This window comes from Silene latifolia, chromosome 5 (assembly GCF_048544455.1).
Source record: "Silene latifolia isolate original U9 population chromosome 5, ASM4854445v1, whole genome shotgun sequence".
NCBI lineage: Eukaryota > Viridiplantae > Streptophyta > Magnoliopsida > Caryophyllales > Caryophyllaceae > Silene > Silene latifolia.
This window is the reverse complement of record NC_133530.1, coordinates 62,628,056-62,644,401: the sequence shown is the minus strand read 5'-3', so window position 1 is coordinate 62,644,401 and position 16,346 is coordinate 62,628,056. Positions and strand designations below refer to the sequence as shown.

At 38.9% G+C, this 16,346-nt stretch overlaps 1 non-coding gene across 1 annotated transcript; it reads right to left on the bottom strand.

The window, feature by feature from the left end:
* Positions 1-2,286: 2,286 nt before the first annotated feature.
* LOC141658372 (small nucleolar RNA R71) lies at positions 2,287-2,393 on the bottom strand. The gene has a single exon (XR_012549261.1). It is a non-coding gene; the product is annotated as a small nucleolar RNA R71 (small nucleolar RNA).
* Positions 2,394-16,346: the final 13,953 nt, after the last annotated feature.

Below are 16,346 nucleotides of genomic sequence, written 5' to 3'. Positions count from 1 at the left end.
AAATTGATTGAATTCAATGACCAAGCATCAAGGAGAGACAAGATTAGAAGGCCTTTGTACATACTATAGTAGATGGGCAATGACTCGAAAGGATCCTTGCATCCCCGAGGAAATCCCCAAGCATTTTATGAAGGAAAGGAAGAAAAGAAGAAAGAAGTGAAGCTGTCCAGCAATCCGTGCGGATTGACTGGAAGACGCCCGTCCTCCACCTCCACAATCCGGCCGTCTTCTCCCAAAGACGCCCGGGCAGCAAGACCAGAAGACGCCCGGATTCCCTTGAAGACGCCCGGGCAGAGACTGTTGAATCCGGCCGTCCCGTGCCTAAGACGCACGGATTCCAAGACAGCAAGATTTCGTTTCTTCAAGCTTCAATGAAAGATGCCCATCCTTCGAAAAATACCGGCGTTTCCCTGCTCAAATCTCAAAAGTGTAATTACTAGTTTAGCCCTTAGTTAACCCTAATGCATCCACCTAATTTCCACTATAAATACCCCATTAGTCTAATTTGAAGAGCATGTTCTTCTTATCAATTCCGAGAGTAGTTAATATCAATCAAATCTCTCTTTAGTTTTGTAATCAACAATTAATCAAGTTTTAATACAAGTTTTATTTCCTTAATCTCTCTTTTGTCCATCCTTTATTTTGGGTAATTGAAGATTATTTGGGTTATTATTGGGAGATTGACAACCTCTCAATCAAGCATCAAGTACTTCTTTTATTCTTTGCTTTATTATTGGAATCATTAGTAGGTATAATTCTCTTAATCCCTTTTTAATTATTGTTAATTACTTTCATTTATTCATCATGTTTTACTTTGTTGGTATGATTGACAACCTTGCTAGCATGATCAACATGATAATAAGTGAGTAGTCACCTAGCTAGGGTTAATGGGTAATTAGGGGAAACCAACATGGGGAATGATTCATGCTTAAATTAATATGCTTTCATGGTTTATTTGCTTGCTTGTTTTGATCTCAACTCATGCACATATTATGTTTGATGAAATGCGAGCCTATGAATCCTTGCATTTTTTACCCATCACCTATCTTTTCAATGATACTTGTAAGACATAAACCAACTCGAGTCTCATTAGACCATGCACGTTGTTGAGTAGGGAAGACTAAGTCGACTTGTAGGTGTTGTACAATCTAATCGATTCGGCTCCGAGACCCAAACTTTCCTAGGATTGTAAGATATAACCCAACACAATCCATCACAACAATAATTGCTTGCTTATAATTTGAGAACATGTTTGTATGATCAATTCCCATGAATCCCCTATGACCCCATGACACCCTAGTGCTTTTTATCAATTTTTTACAACCCTTTTAATTCATCTTGCTTGTTTATTTTCATTGCTATTTAGTTTAGTGACCTTCTACATCAACCCCAATTGTGACACCCCTAAGACACCACTAGTTTCAATAGAAATCTCATCTCAATTCCCGTCCCTTGGGATCCGACCTTTACTTGCCTCTTTTTTAATTGTAGAGTTGTTTGTGAAGTTATAAATTGTGTTTTGGTCTAGGTGCTCCTAACGACAAGTTACCGAAAAGATTTAGTCCGACCAAAAATGGCGCCGTTGCTGGGGACGGTGTTAACTTGATTTAGATTTTCTTATATTGTTATTAGTTGTGTCTTTCTTTGCCTTGGGGAAGTAAAACTCCTCAAGGTTTGTTCTAATTATTTTCGAGTTGTTTGATATTTTGCATGTCTAGAAGGTCTCAAGGTGATTTGTTACCTTTTGATCGTGAAATTGAAAGAACTTTGACAACCAATAGAAGACTTGCTAGGAGAAATTTGAGAGGTATTAGTGAGGTTGTATATATTCAACCAACTATTGAGTTCATCAACCCTTTTGCAAGAGAAGGTGAGGAGAACCCAACACAAAATACCATACAAAATCAACCCACAATGCCTAAGTTTTCATCACATTCCGTACCCACCGAGGAGAACCTACCCAATGGTACTCCCACACCACAACATTTGACCGGAAATTTTATTGCTAAATCCGCCTTTATCCAATTAGTCGAAAGGAGCCAATTTGGGGGGATGCCTAGTGAAGACCCTCATTCTCATATGGAGACCTTTTGTGACTATTGTGATGCGATTTCTCAAACCGGTGTATCTCAAGACCAAATTCGATGGGTCTTATTTCCTTTTTCTCTAATTGGCACCGCGAAACAATGGTTGAAGGGCCTTGATAAGGCCACTCTCGGAATTGATTCTTGGAAGAAGTTGGCTCTAGCTTTCTACAAAAAGTTCTACCAACCGGAAAAGACTAACATGCTAAGAGCTCAAATTACGGGTTTTAAGCAAAGGGATGAAGAATCTTTGTATGAAGCTTGGGAGCGGTTCAAAGGAATTTGTCGCTCATGTCCTCATCATGGACTTAGCGAGTGGTTCTTGGTACAACAATTTTGGAACGGTCTATATGAAGATTCTAGGAACATTCTCAACATGGGATCAAATGGAATGTTCACCGAAGTTGATGACAATCAAACATGGAACAAAATTGAGGAAATGGCGGTCCATAACTCACAATATAGTAGACCTCGCAAGGCTACTAGAGGAGGAAAGCATGAAGTGGACTCCGTTACTCAATTGGGTGCTCAACTTAGTGCTCACATTGATACAATCAATTTGAAGTTTGAAAAAGCTATGGCTAGACTTGAAGAAGCCTCAAAATCACCAAAGCATCATGTTAATGCCATGACGGCATCTTCATCATCATGTTAATGCCATGACGGCATCTTCATCAATCCCAAGTGGGATATGTGAGAATAGTGGAACTTTGGGACATGACCAAAGTGAATGTAGGAAAACAAATGAACAAGTGAATGCTTTCCAAGCATACAAGAGTGGTACCCCTTATTCCAACTATTACAATGAGAACACCAAATTCCATCAAAATCTCTCATACAAAAGCCAAAATATTCAAAACCCTCAAACAACATACACCCCACCTCCCATGAGAAACTAAAATCAAAGACCCTTTTACAACCAAAACCAAGGTTACCAAAATCAATCTCCATACAATCAACAAAATGACCAAGGTTTTGATGTTCAAAAAGCGGTCCTCCAAATGGAAAAGAATCAACAAGAATTTTTCACTCAAATGCAAAAAGATAGTCAAGCAAAGGAAACCACCATCAACAACATTTTAGCTCACACCAAAATGTTGGAAACCCAATTGACTCAACTAGCATCTTCAAGCTCACAAAGACAAAAGGGGCAATTACCACCTCAAATTAATCCCCCAAGATATGAAACGGTTAGTGTCATTCACTTGAGAAGTGGTACAAGGTATGAAGCACCGAAGAAGCAAGTTGAGGATGAGGTTGTGGAAGCTAGTGATAAGGAAGAAATTGTGTAAAACTCCAAGGATGGAGAATCATCAAAAGAAGAAATTTCAAAGAAAAATGAACACAAGGTCAAGGAAAGGGAGCCCATTGTGATTAGACTTCCTCTTCCAAGTCGTCAAGCCAAGCCCAAATTTGATGACCAACTTGGAAAACTTATGGAAATTGTGAAGAATTTGGAAGTCTCAATTCCTTTCACGGAATTAATCAATCACGTACCGGCCTATGCGAAATACATGAAAGACATCCTCACAAAGAAGAAGTCGATCCGGAAACTTGAGACTATCGCCTTCACTAAGGTGAGTAGTGCAATACTTCAAGGGAGTTCACCTCCAAAACTAAAAGATCCGGGAAGGTTCTCAATACCGTGTACCATTGGCGACACCACGATCAACAAAGCCTTATGTGATCTAGGGGCTAGTGTGAGTGTTATGCCGTACTCGGTGAGTAAAAGGTTGGGGATGAGAGCTTAAATGCACCAATATCACACTCCAAATGGCCGATAGATTGACGAAGACACCATTAGGGATATGGGAAGATGTTCTCGTACGAATTGGGAAGTTTTTCATCCCGGTGGACTTTGTCTGTAACGCCCCGTAATTTCGGACCGTTAATATATTTCGAAAATAATTTATTAATCAAATAAAATTTGATATTTAAGTATTTAAAGTAAAAATAATTCAAAGAAATATAATTTTATTATATTTTGAAGAAAAGTAATTATTTTGATAGTTTCGAGATGTTTAAAAATAGTTTAAACCGTGTAAAACTTTTTATTTCGAAATAAGGGCGTATCGGGGGGAAAATGACAATTCTTTTGAACGTTGGGTAAACGAATTTGGAAATGGGTCGTATGAGTATTCAATTTTCTTGTAATCTCGTGTTTAAAAACTTTGGTCTTGTCGGAATTTGCATTTGACTTACGGTTTTAATTATTATCGAAACGAGTCAAAACCGACTCGAAAAATCCCGACTCAAACCCGAATCCCTCCTTTCCTTTCTCCCTTTCACGCGTCACTCCCCCTTCCCCTTCATTTTTTTTTTCTGATTTTCTTCCCTTCTATCATCTTCCTTAACATTCCAAATCACCATTTTTATACATTCAAGCTAGAAATCCTCATAACTTTTGCATTTCTTATCGGTTTTTCGCATAATTTATATTTCCGGAATCCCCTCGTCGAGATCTACAACCTAGTATGTTTTAATTTCAGTTTTCTTGAAGTTGTTTTAAGATGAATTTTCGGAAATTTCGGTGTTCATGCTTATTTATTGTGTTTTTATTGTTTATTTAGGTGAAGAATTGGAGGACGAGTTTGGGGACTCGTATGTCGTCGAGGATAGCGGCTAGTTGTTGTTAGGGTTTGGGTTTTTAGGGTGCTAATTGCTCATTTTCTAGCTTAAGGTAACATATTTCGAGTTACTCGACGAATTATCGTCACAATCTTTGTTGTTTTTGTATGTTTTGTGATTTATGTTTGAGTAATAATTTTCATATGATTAAATTTGATGCATGCATGTTTAATCCATGTATTTTTGTTAGTTTTAGCTAACAAAGTTGAATTGGGAACGATTAATTAGTGTTTAGAAGGTCTTTTATTGAACAAAAATGGAAAAAAGAGAGGTGTAGGGGGCGGCAGCGGGCCCGGCAGCAGCCCGGCAGGCCCACGGCTGGCCCATGGCTGGCCCGGGTCGGTCCGTTGCTTGTTTCGCGGTTTTCGTACAATATTGATCATTTCGGGTTAATTAATGTTAGAGTTGTATAAGTCACATATGAGTACACACTTTTAAATTGAATCAAACTAGTAGTAGAGATTATTCTTATATTGGTAGTTAGCATATGTTAGTATAGGTTATAAAATGAAATGGTAATAAAAAGGCTTAAAATGAATAATGTTAGTAGTAAGGATAATGAGGTTGGTAAAATTAAGCTTATAATGATAGTTATCACATGTTAAGATAATTTATAAGATGAAATTGTAATGATTAGGCTCAAGGTAAATTTTATAGCTATAATTGCCATGTTTTGATGATTGTGCCGAAAACTGAGCCTTAGTCCCTTTGACTGATGCGATGTCGATTAATTGAGTGATTGGTTGGTCACCGCAATTTAACCCGTACTGTCCGCAGGCTGGGGTTGCGGGTAAAAATTCGGTTGAATGAATTAGATAATCGGCCTTTTTCTTATTTTAGGCCATTTATTATATCTCTATTTCACATGTGTAGTTAGTTGAATTTAAGTAGCTCCTTATTTTGTAGAAACGGCCCTAGATTTCCCTAAAGCCTTTAACATGGTTAATATTGTTAGAATTGGAAATTGGTAGTTAATACTTATTGAGGATACTGTTGGTTTATCTGCTGAATAGACATTTATATAGCCTTTCACATGATAGAATGTTAGCATTTAGGTTGGTAAGTTGGACTTTTTGTCCTCTTATGGTTAAGTGAGTGTCTTACTTGTCTTGTGTGGTGTGGGCTAAAGTATTCAAGCTGGGACTAGCTGGGACTAGGTCCTAGGTGAGTATTTCGGCCTTCATCATAGATAGGTCTTTATAGTCTTTGACGAGTATATGTTCACTGCTTGATAGCCTTTGTGTTCCTGACTAGTGGATTTATATCCAAGTTGGGGCATGACCTCGTTACTTATTTTGATAGTAAGTGGTTAGCTTAAGTACTAGCCAACCCTTTGGTGGACTCCTTAGGGTACTCACTTTGTTTTAGAAAAATTGTGGGTCTTGGGTGCGGTGGTGTGTATCCGCATGTCTAGGTCTGCACAGATTTTAGGCTAGGGTTGTGTTGTGTCTTGGTCATGTTTTATTAATATTAACCGCTGAGCCAAGATACCGGTTCGATTACCTTCCCTACCTCGTGGTATAGACTCGAGTTACAAAGTGACTATTGACGGTGCTAAGAACTTATGCCTGTCTTTGATATATTGCCCTTTCTTGTATGGTGATTTTATGAATTGTAATAGGTGAGATGTAAGCCGGTTACAATTGATAAAGTTTGGATTACAATTTGTTATATGTTTCATATGATAGTTTAAATTGGTCAATTTAGTATTCATATGTTATAATACTTGGAAATTAGATTAATTATCATATTGTTTACATGTTTTACTACATGTTACATTAATTTTGACGATTCGTGGCTGGGAGGACTCGAAGTTACTCCCCACTGAATTGTGGCTTTCGTGTTTGTATAAAATGCGATTGACAGGTTGTTGATGCTTTGTTGGGGTCACAGACGAGCTAGTGAGCATAAGGAACCTTGGACCTAGTTTTGGCTATTCTTATAGTAAACCTTTTATCTTTTGGTTTTGTATATAATTTGAAGGGACATATGTCTCCCTTTTCTATTTTGGGTTTGTATCTTTACATTTTCTTATCTTTAGCTTTGGCATGTAAATTAGATCGTTAGCATTGCAGGTTTTGGCACCCGCCTCTTGGGAATGTTGGATATGTTGTGATTGGTTTGGAAAATTTTTTGAAATTACAGGTTTTTATATAGTTGGACCAATTACAAACATATCCTACCAGTTTTTCCGTAGAATTTACGTCTTTATTTAAGGTTGTCACATTGTCATTGTTGATATGGAAGAAGACTCCAACATTTCAATCATTCTAGGAAGACGTTTCTTACACACCGCGGGTGCGGTGATTGATGTAAAACATGGAGAGCTCACTCTAGAAGTGGGAGATGAGAGTATAACTTTTAATCTTGACAAGACTATGAGAGCTCCCCGTTTACATGAACCATGTTTTATGATTGATCATTATAGTCGGAAGGATGATAAGAAGAAGTCGGAACTCCAATGGAAGAAGAAAATTGAAGATGCTCCATTCAAAGAGCAAATGAATTGTAACAAAGAGAGCTTGCAAAGCTCACCAAAGTCAAGCAATGAAGAGGATGGCCTTGTTGGCCAAGGAAAGAAAATGGGAGAGTTGTCTCCATCAAATCAAGAGATTTTCAATGATCAACTCAATGAAGTTTGTGGTCTTTGGGACGATGAATTTGAAGGGATTTTCAATCCCTATATTGGTAATGCTATCGATCAAGATTGACAACAAGGGCAAAGATCTATTGAAGAACTTTATCATGACAATGAACAAGCTTTTGATTACTTTTTCAAGGTGTTGAGCAACATCAACAACACCTTGGACATGCCCCCTTGACATCTCATCAAGAATGAGAGTTTGGTGGAGTCCTCCCTAAACCACCATTTGTAAATATTTCTAACTCCCTAACTCGCATTTCAATTCTTGTATTGCATTTTTGTCATCTTTGGATTTTTATACTTTGATCAAGATAATTATCATGTTTGAGAGAAGTGAGGGAGGGACTAATAATTTCAATTGATGTGTAGTGCTTTAGCTTAGTGTGGGGATAGCAATTGCCTAGGCTATCCATGCCTTAGTAGTGCCCCCACAATGAAGAACACGAGATTTAGAAGAATGAAAAATAACAAGGGATATGCAAGGTACACGGATGGAACTGAATCCGGGTAAAAGGGGTAGAATCCGAGCGGTTCCAGGAGAATCCGCCCGTCTTCAGGCAATCCGGGCATATTAGGCAGAAGAAGCCCGTCCTTCTGAGCTGAATTTTTGAAATTTTATGACTGTTAACGAATCCGGGCGTCCTGCAATAGAATCCGCCCGTCTTCTCTGAAAGACGCCCGTTCCGCATTTTCAAATCCGCCCGTCTTTAGGCGAGAATTCCTGAAGCCCATCCAGACAGAATCCGGGCGTCCCGAAGGAAAGCCGCCCCTCTTCCCCCTGCATTTCAAATATTTCGGGTTTATTATAAACCCCCTCCCACATTCATTTCTTCATTTCTTCATTCAAAACACTACCCATAAACCCTATAACTCCAAAACCCTCATCCTCTCCATCACAAAAACAAGATTCCTCAACAACATTCACCAAAATCAAATCAAAACATCCTTTTAACAACAAATCAATCACTCCTCTTTCAACAAAAATCAAAACCAAGCACAAAATCTTCAACCTTTGAGTCGATTTTTGAATTCATAAAGGCAAAGCCTTTCATCTTTAAATCGATTTGGGTGCACTAGAAATTAAAGATTTTCACTCTTTTCTTGGTTTATTCATCAATGGCAAGGACAAAGGGAGCAGCGAAAGCAACAAAGGCAAAAGCACCAAAGGCAAAGGCACTCTCATCAAGACAAAAGAGTCTTCAAGCAAAGAAAGCATTGGCTATGGTGGTAGCTAGCCCAAACTTGGAAATGCAACAAGAACAACCTCCCATGGAAGCAACAACGTCTACTACTCCGAAAATTGCTCAACTTTTGAATTATCCGGAGGTAATTTTCATTTCCAAATCCCATAGGGACACTTTTGCCAAGTTTGCTAGAAAATCATTTCTATCCACCAAGTTTATTTGTGAAGATGCCTTAGATAAGTTGGGTGTCCTTGAGCAAACTAGAGCCTTCTTTAAAGCCATGGGGTCGGAGAAATTGTTTGAATCAAAAGAATTGACATACCCCTCCCTTACCTTAGAATTTTTGAGTTCTTTGAAAGTTAACAAGGTTGAGACTATGGAAAGCATCGAGTTCCGCCTAGCTAATGTTAGTAGGCGCATCTCCTTTGAGGAAATGGGTAAAGCTTTGGGTCTTAGCGATTCACCGAGTTATTTTAAAAATGTTGGCAAGTATGACCTCGACCCTCTTTGGGAGGCGATTTCCGGAAGGAAATTTGAGAACTTTCATGCTAGTCGCACTCTATTAGTCCACCATCCGGGCATTAGAGTATGGCACAAGGTCATAGGGAACACCATCATTGCAAGAAAAGACACCAACCATTTCACCAAACTCGATTTTGTTCTTCTTGAGTCGGCCTTGAACATTGGAAGGGAATTCACCAACTCTTTCAACTCTCTAAGGCTTTTGGTGGATAGATGGCTAAATATTGATTGTGGGAAGCAAGGCACTACCGTTATTGTAAATGGAGGTCTAGTCACTATTTTAGCTAAATACTTTGATCCGAACTTCAACAAGGATAACAAGTATGTGGCAAAGAAGGGTGGTCATCTCATTGATATCGATACTATGATAAACAAATACAAGTGGGTCTCTCATAACCCTCTTGACACCAAGTATGGATGGCTCACTAGTGAGGCTAGATCTTTTACTTTGCCTTCGAAGATTTGTCGTTTAAGTGTCCACCGGACCAACTATCTACTTCCCCTATCAAAAGAGGCCGAATACATTATCCGACAACAAAAGAGTGAAATTGAAATGCCCTCCTCTTCTATTGTCACACCACCTTATCCTTTCGAGTACCAAGAGTTCAAACCCGAAGGTATTGAAGCGAGAAATGATTATATGACTCTTCTTATGCAAGAGATGCACAAGTAAGCCTTCAAGGATTGGAAAGATGCTTACTTAGCCCAATATCCACCCCTCCTTCACTTAGCTAGGCAAGGACTACTTGACCCTTCATGTCCTTTGCCTAGTTGGGCGGATAGGGAACTCTTCTTTCCGAGTGCATCTAGGGGTGAGTTTCCGGGTGATAATGAGTTTGTCGGTAATGAAGAGGTTGATGATAACATTGATGAAGAAGCTAGTGAAGAAGGAGAAGAGGATGATGAGCAAGGTGAACAAGAAAGTGAAGAAGAAAGTGGTGATGAGTCCACTTCTAGTGAGGAAGATGATGATAGTGATGATATGATGGAAGATTAGCAAACTTTGGAGGCTCCTACCCTCTTGAGGTTTGTCTATTCCTCTCTTTGTTTTATTTATTAATCTTGATCATTGTTGGAGTAGTCCTAGCACCATAGAGGACTAACACCTCGGCCCCATTGAGGTGTTCTCATTTTATTGTTCCCACCTTTTGAAAATCCAAAATGACAAAATTAGTTTCATGCATTGCATCGTGTGTGCATGAACTACACCCAACCTTATGACACTAGCAATAATGTCTAACTCGGTTTGGGGAAGTACATGCATACACAACGGGAGGTAATCTAAATTATCCTCTCCGTCATAAACAAAAACCATGCATCATGTAGTGTAGATTAGTATAGCTTGCATTTAGTGTAGAAATCATGCATCATGTTTGCATAATTTCCCATCATTTTGGCCATTGAGGACAATGCCCATATTAGTGTGGGGATGGGGAATTCTAACTTAACTTTTATTCAAAAATCCAAATAAAAAAATTGAAAAATTCCGAAAAACCATAAAAATTTGAGAATTGAAAAACCAAAAACAAGTTCATTTCCTTTGTAGTGTAGTCATGTATATATTGTTGTATATATTGTGTTTGTTCTATCCTTGTTCACATTGATCGACTACGCCACATCCGAGACATGAGGATCATGAAGACCGCATGGTATGATCTTTCCAATCTCCTTTTTCCTCTTTATGTTAATGACTATGTGGCTTTATTTTTGATCGATGCGGTATAACAATGTGAACTTAGGACTTGCATTTAGTTTATATGTCATATTAGTTGGTATAATCACTTGCATTAGGATGTATATAATAGTTGCATCATGGCATATAGTTGCATTTAGATGAAATATTTTGAAAAGTGCCTAATTGGGAACTTTGACAAGAGCAACTAAGCCATTACAAATACTTTTTCAACTTAAGACTTTGCCTACTAGAATGGATGTAAAACACCCTAGATTGTGTCATACTAGTGTCTTTCGACCCATAACCCAAAGCCTAGTCAAGGGTTTGCATGTGAGTCACCTATGCCAACCCCGTGATGCAATGTGGACTTGGTTAACTTGTCCAGGTGACCTTGATTGACCTTGTGGTATGGCAACCCAAAAATACTTTCTATCAATAAGTTTGAAGTGCTCATTTCAAAGATTTTGTATGTGGAAACGTTTTATTGCCAAGGAAACCTCAAGTGTTATGAAATGTTGAAATGTTGAGAATTTTAGTTGTTTTGATGGAGGCGTACCACTTCGATGTGCTTTGGAGAGGGATCCATTGAATTGGGCCCCCACACGGTTGTGAATTCAACCGCCCAGAGACATAGTGACTATCACCCCGAAAAGCTATTGTCTAGAGGTTAACCGGTTGCCTAATAAGCGATTGGCGAAAGCAAAGGACATTAGCACGGAAGGGACAAACCCCATCTCTAATTTTTGAAATGTGAAAGTTGAATGAGGTCAATTTTTGAATACTAGTCATATCCACCCTTGTTTATAACGATTTGAGCATTTCATTCCCAAAAAGCCGTTTTGTCAAGCCACTTTGTCGAGCTTGGGACGATCCATGACCTTTACTTTTGTAGAGAACTCGAGACTTGTCATGTCATATGCTACTAGCATCATGGGGATCATCATTCCACACCATCCGATCGCTCTTGACGAAAGCATATGGAAATGGAGGACGAAAGTAGTCTAGTTTAACACCATTTGGAGGTGATTTAGTGCCATCCTCTTAGCCTTAGTGATTTTTTAAACTAGTATTTGTGACGGAATATATGCTCTTAAATTTGTTCTCTTTTAGTTGACTCCGCCACTTGATGAGGAAGTGGCTATTCCTTTTGTAGATGCATCCATTATTTGATTTTGTGTGCTTAATGTCTGGATGTGTCGCCATTTTGGCAAGACCCACCTTGCCTTGCAAGAAGGCATCCTACCTCATGGTTGTCTTGTTGTGAGTTGAAGGGGCGGAGTGAGACCCGCTAATTGTCTCATGTCGGCTATGTTATTAGGTTAGTTTAAATAATGGTCCTAGTCTTTGTCAACTCTTTACTCGGGACGAGCAAAGGTTCGGTTTGGGGATATTTGATGTGACCATAATTAGCGCATATTTAGTCCCCGAATTAGCCTTGTTCCCATGCTTTTTAGTGCATATTTGGGTCATTTATTGTCTTTAGTTCTTTGTTTTGCATATTCTTTGAGGTTTTGTGTCCTTGGTAGGAAAGGAGTGCAAACCTTGCATTTTCATGGCAAAATGAGACTAAATTGATTGAATTCAATGACCAAGCATCAAGGAGAGACAATATTAGAAGGCCTTTGTACATACTATAGTAGATGGGCAATGACGCGAAAGGATCCTTGCATCCCGAGGAAATCCCCAAGGATTTTATGAAGGAAAGGAAGAAAAGAAGAAAGAAGTGAAGCTGTCCAGCAATCCGTGCGGATTGACTGGAAGACGCCCGTCCTCCACCTCCACAATCCGGCCGTCTTCTCCCAAAGACGCCCGGGCAGCAAGACCAAAAGATGCCCGGATTCCCTTGAAGACGCCCGGGCAGAGACTGTTGAATCCGGTCGTCCCGTGCCTAAGACGCACGGATTCCAAGACAGCAAGATTTTGTTTCTTCAAGCTTCAATGAAAGATGCCCATCCTTCGAAAAATACCGGCGTTTCCCTGCTCAAATCTCAAAAGTGTAATTACTATTTTAGCCCTTAGTTAACCCTAATGCATCCACCTAATTTCCACTATAAATACCCCATTAGTCTAATTAGAAGAGCATGTTCTTCTTATCAATTCTTAGAGTAGTTAATATCAATCAAATCTCTCTTTAGTTTTGTAATCAACAATTAATCAAGTTTTAATACAAGTTTTATTTCCTTAATCTCTCTTTTGTCCATCCTTTATTTTGGGTAATTGAAGATTATTTGGGTTATTATTGGGAGATTGACAACCTCTCAATCAAGCATCAAGTACTTCTTTTATTCTTTGCTTTATTATTGGAATCATTAGTAGGTATAATTCTCTTAATCCCTTTTTAATTATTGTTAATTACTTTCATTTATTCATCATGTTTTACTTTGTTGGTATGATTGACAATCTTGCTAGCATGATCAACATGATAATGAGTGAGTAGTCACCTAGCTAGGGTTAATGGGTAATTAGGGGAAACCAACATGGGGAATGATTCATGCTTAAATTAATATGCTTTCATGGTTTATTTGCTTGCTTGTTTTGATCTCAACTCATGCACATATTATGTTTGATGAAATGCGAGCCTATGAATCCTTGCATTTTTTACCCATCACCTATCTTTTCAATGAGACTTGTAAGATATAAACCAACTCGAGTCTCATTAGACCATGCATGTTGTTGAGTAGGGAAGACTAAGTCGACTTGTAGGTGTTGTACAATCTAATCGATTCGGCTCCGGGACCCAAACTTTCCTAGGATTGTAAGATATAACTTGGGAACATGTTTGTATAATCAATTCCCATGAATCCCCTATGACCCCTTGACACCCTAGTGCATTTTATCAATTGTTTACAACCCTTTTAATTCATCTTGCTTGTTTATTTTCATTGCTATTTAGTTTAGTGACCTTCTAAATCAACCCCAATTGTGACACCCCTAAGACACCACTAGTTTCAATAGAAATCTCATCTCAATTCCCGTCCCTTGGGATCTGACCTTTACTTGCCTCTTTACTTTTTTTTTTTTTTGAAGGTTTACTTGCCTCTTTACTAATTGTATAGTTGTTTGTGAAGTTATAAATTGTGTTTTGGTCTAGGTGCTCCTAACGACAAGTTACCGAAAAGATTTAGTCCGACCAACGTAGACGCCAAAAAGCAAGAGCATGGTCTTAGAAAGCAAAGGGAGAAGAGAAGGGCGGACATCGCGTGAGAAATATGAGGACCGAAGGTCTCTATTTATACTAATCACACGAAGGAATTAGGGTTTCGGTAAAACTTTAAAGTAAATCTCGAAAAGATCTTAAAATACGCAGAAATGAGCTGGGGAAGGGGCGCAGCAACCACTGTGTCTCTGGGAAGAGGCACATCACCTGCTGCTTTTTTTTTCCCCAAGGGTTTCCTCCTGCGGAAGAAAGACTTTCCGCGTTCCTATTATGGAATTGCGGTTGATCTTAATTTCCTTATTATATAAAATATAATTTCGGGATATAATTTACCAAAAGATTAAAAAATTGAAAATATTGAATAGAAATATCCGGAACATTCCAGAATATTCTGACTCGGCATTTTGAATGGTTATTAGAAAATGAAGACGGTTTTTGACCCGGACTCCAAATGTACTCTAATTACTGTCAAAACGACCGTAATGGCGCGTAGATGACGAGGGGTAGACACAAGTATTTGAGCTATCACTTGACGATAAACTTATGAATTGTCATAAATCGTTCCGTGTACCAAACATGCGGCCCAATCATCACCGGGTGGCTTGCGGGAGGTGTAGAAATGAGGTATCTACAATTATTATTATTTTTATTAATTATGATTTGTAGGCAAGGCGGAATGATACGGAGATCGAGAGAATAAAGACGGGTCAAGGCAAGAAAATAAAGTGGAAAGTCAATAGTTGACTCTTTCCATCAGCCAAACATCAACATTCACTCATCTTCTTCCTCTATTGCCGTACACCATTTCATCATCATCACTACTATTCAACCATTCACCATCACTACACGTACCTTCGAATAACCCAGCAGCGAACCCGCAATGAGCAGCTATTATGGCTCAATGCCGAACCCGACTTCACCAGCCAACGCCATTACCCGACCACAACAACAACCCAATTCAATTCTCCATCTTCAATTCCAAACTCGGACGCGACTTCGCCGCTGCCCCTTCAACCTCTTCTGAGCACCATCGCCTCATCATCATCTCCGACCACCGTCACGGACGCCAACTCCGACGTCATCAATTCAGGCCATCCACGATCCCAACTCGAATTCCGTCATCATCAACAGCAGCGACAACCATGGCTCGAATTCTAATCGAACCCATCCACCACGAGGTTCGACGCATCTCCGGCCAGTCACCATCGTTGCTCCTCTGATCCACCAACCATGGCAACAACCCAATTCGACCACCCATGGTCAGATCGATCTCCACGACTCCTTGCCCCCATTTACGCCGCCTATTATGCCGACAACAACTAGTAACAACATGGCGCCAACGAATCAATTGGCAACGTCAGCTCGACGACCAACAGTCAACGAGTTTAGATCCGTCACCTTGCACCTAACCCGAGCCATCCTTCTAATTACCATTTATTTGCATCGGGTGAAAATAATGTTTCCGTCTGGCGAAATAATGCCCCTCGGGCGAAAGTAGTGAGGAGATTGAGAAGGCCCGTGTGTTTGTGGCATTTGATGGAATCAATTGCAATTGTTTTTTCCTACAGCTTGTCTTTATTTGGACTTCTATTTACTATTCTACCCTTAATAACTTTAGTCTTATAAATAGTGGTACACTCATAATTAGCACAAATTCTCATTATAAACGGACACTATCCGTCTATATGTATGGACGGATACCATTTGCCCTCACAAAATATCCATTTGATATAAAGTGGAAAACATATAGGGGTGCCCCACCTTGTCCCCCTACCCATTTTATTAGAGGTCTTTACCCGTCTGTTCGCCCCACCCGTCTATACTAAGACCTATTGCATAATTTGAAGGACACACACTACATTAGATTACCTTAGCTTAATTCTACACATTAGATTAGAAAAATTACTCTCTCTATCATTGTAATTAGAACCCCAAGTTTTCTCTCTTTAATTCAATGCTATTAGGATCGGGATTCTAATTTGAATCGATGAGGAGGGTAGGATCGAATCGGTAGAATCGGATCGTAGAATCGTAAGATTCTACAAATTCACTAAAGATAGGTTTTTATTTGGTAAAAATATATAATCGAGGATCAAAACACTTATTTATACCCAAAGTATTGATAATTAATGAGTTTAATAAGATCATTTCTTGAACTTGTTTCTACAAATTACATGAAATTTTGATTTTATGATGTCGTTATATAAAAATATATTTTAATATGTTTACTATGTTGTCGGATCGTAGGATCGTAAGATCGTGGAATCGTATTATGATCCTACCTCTAGAAAATTTCAAATAAATAGGATCGTAAGATTCTACAAACAAGATAAAATCATAGGATCCGGGATCGGTCAAACATTTTTGGATCGTAAAATCGTAGAATCATAGGATCAAATCGGGATTCTGACAACATTGCTTTAATTCCCTTTAATCAAAGTTGTAATTTTTG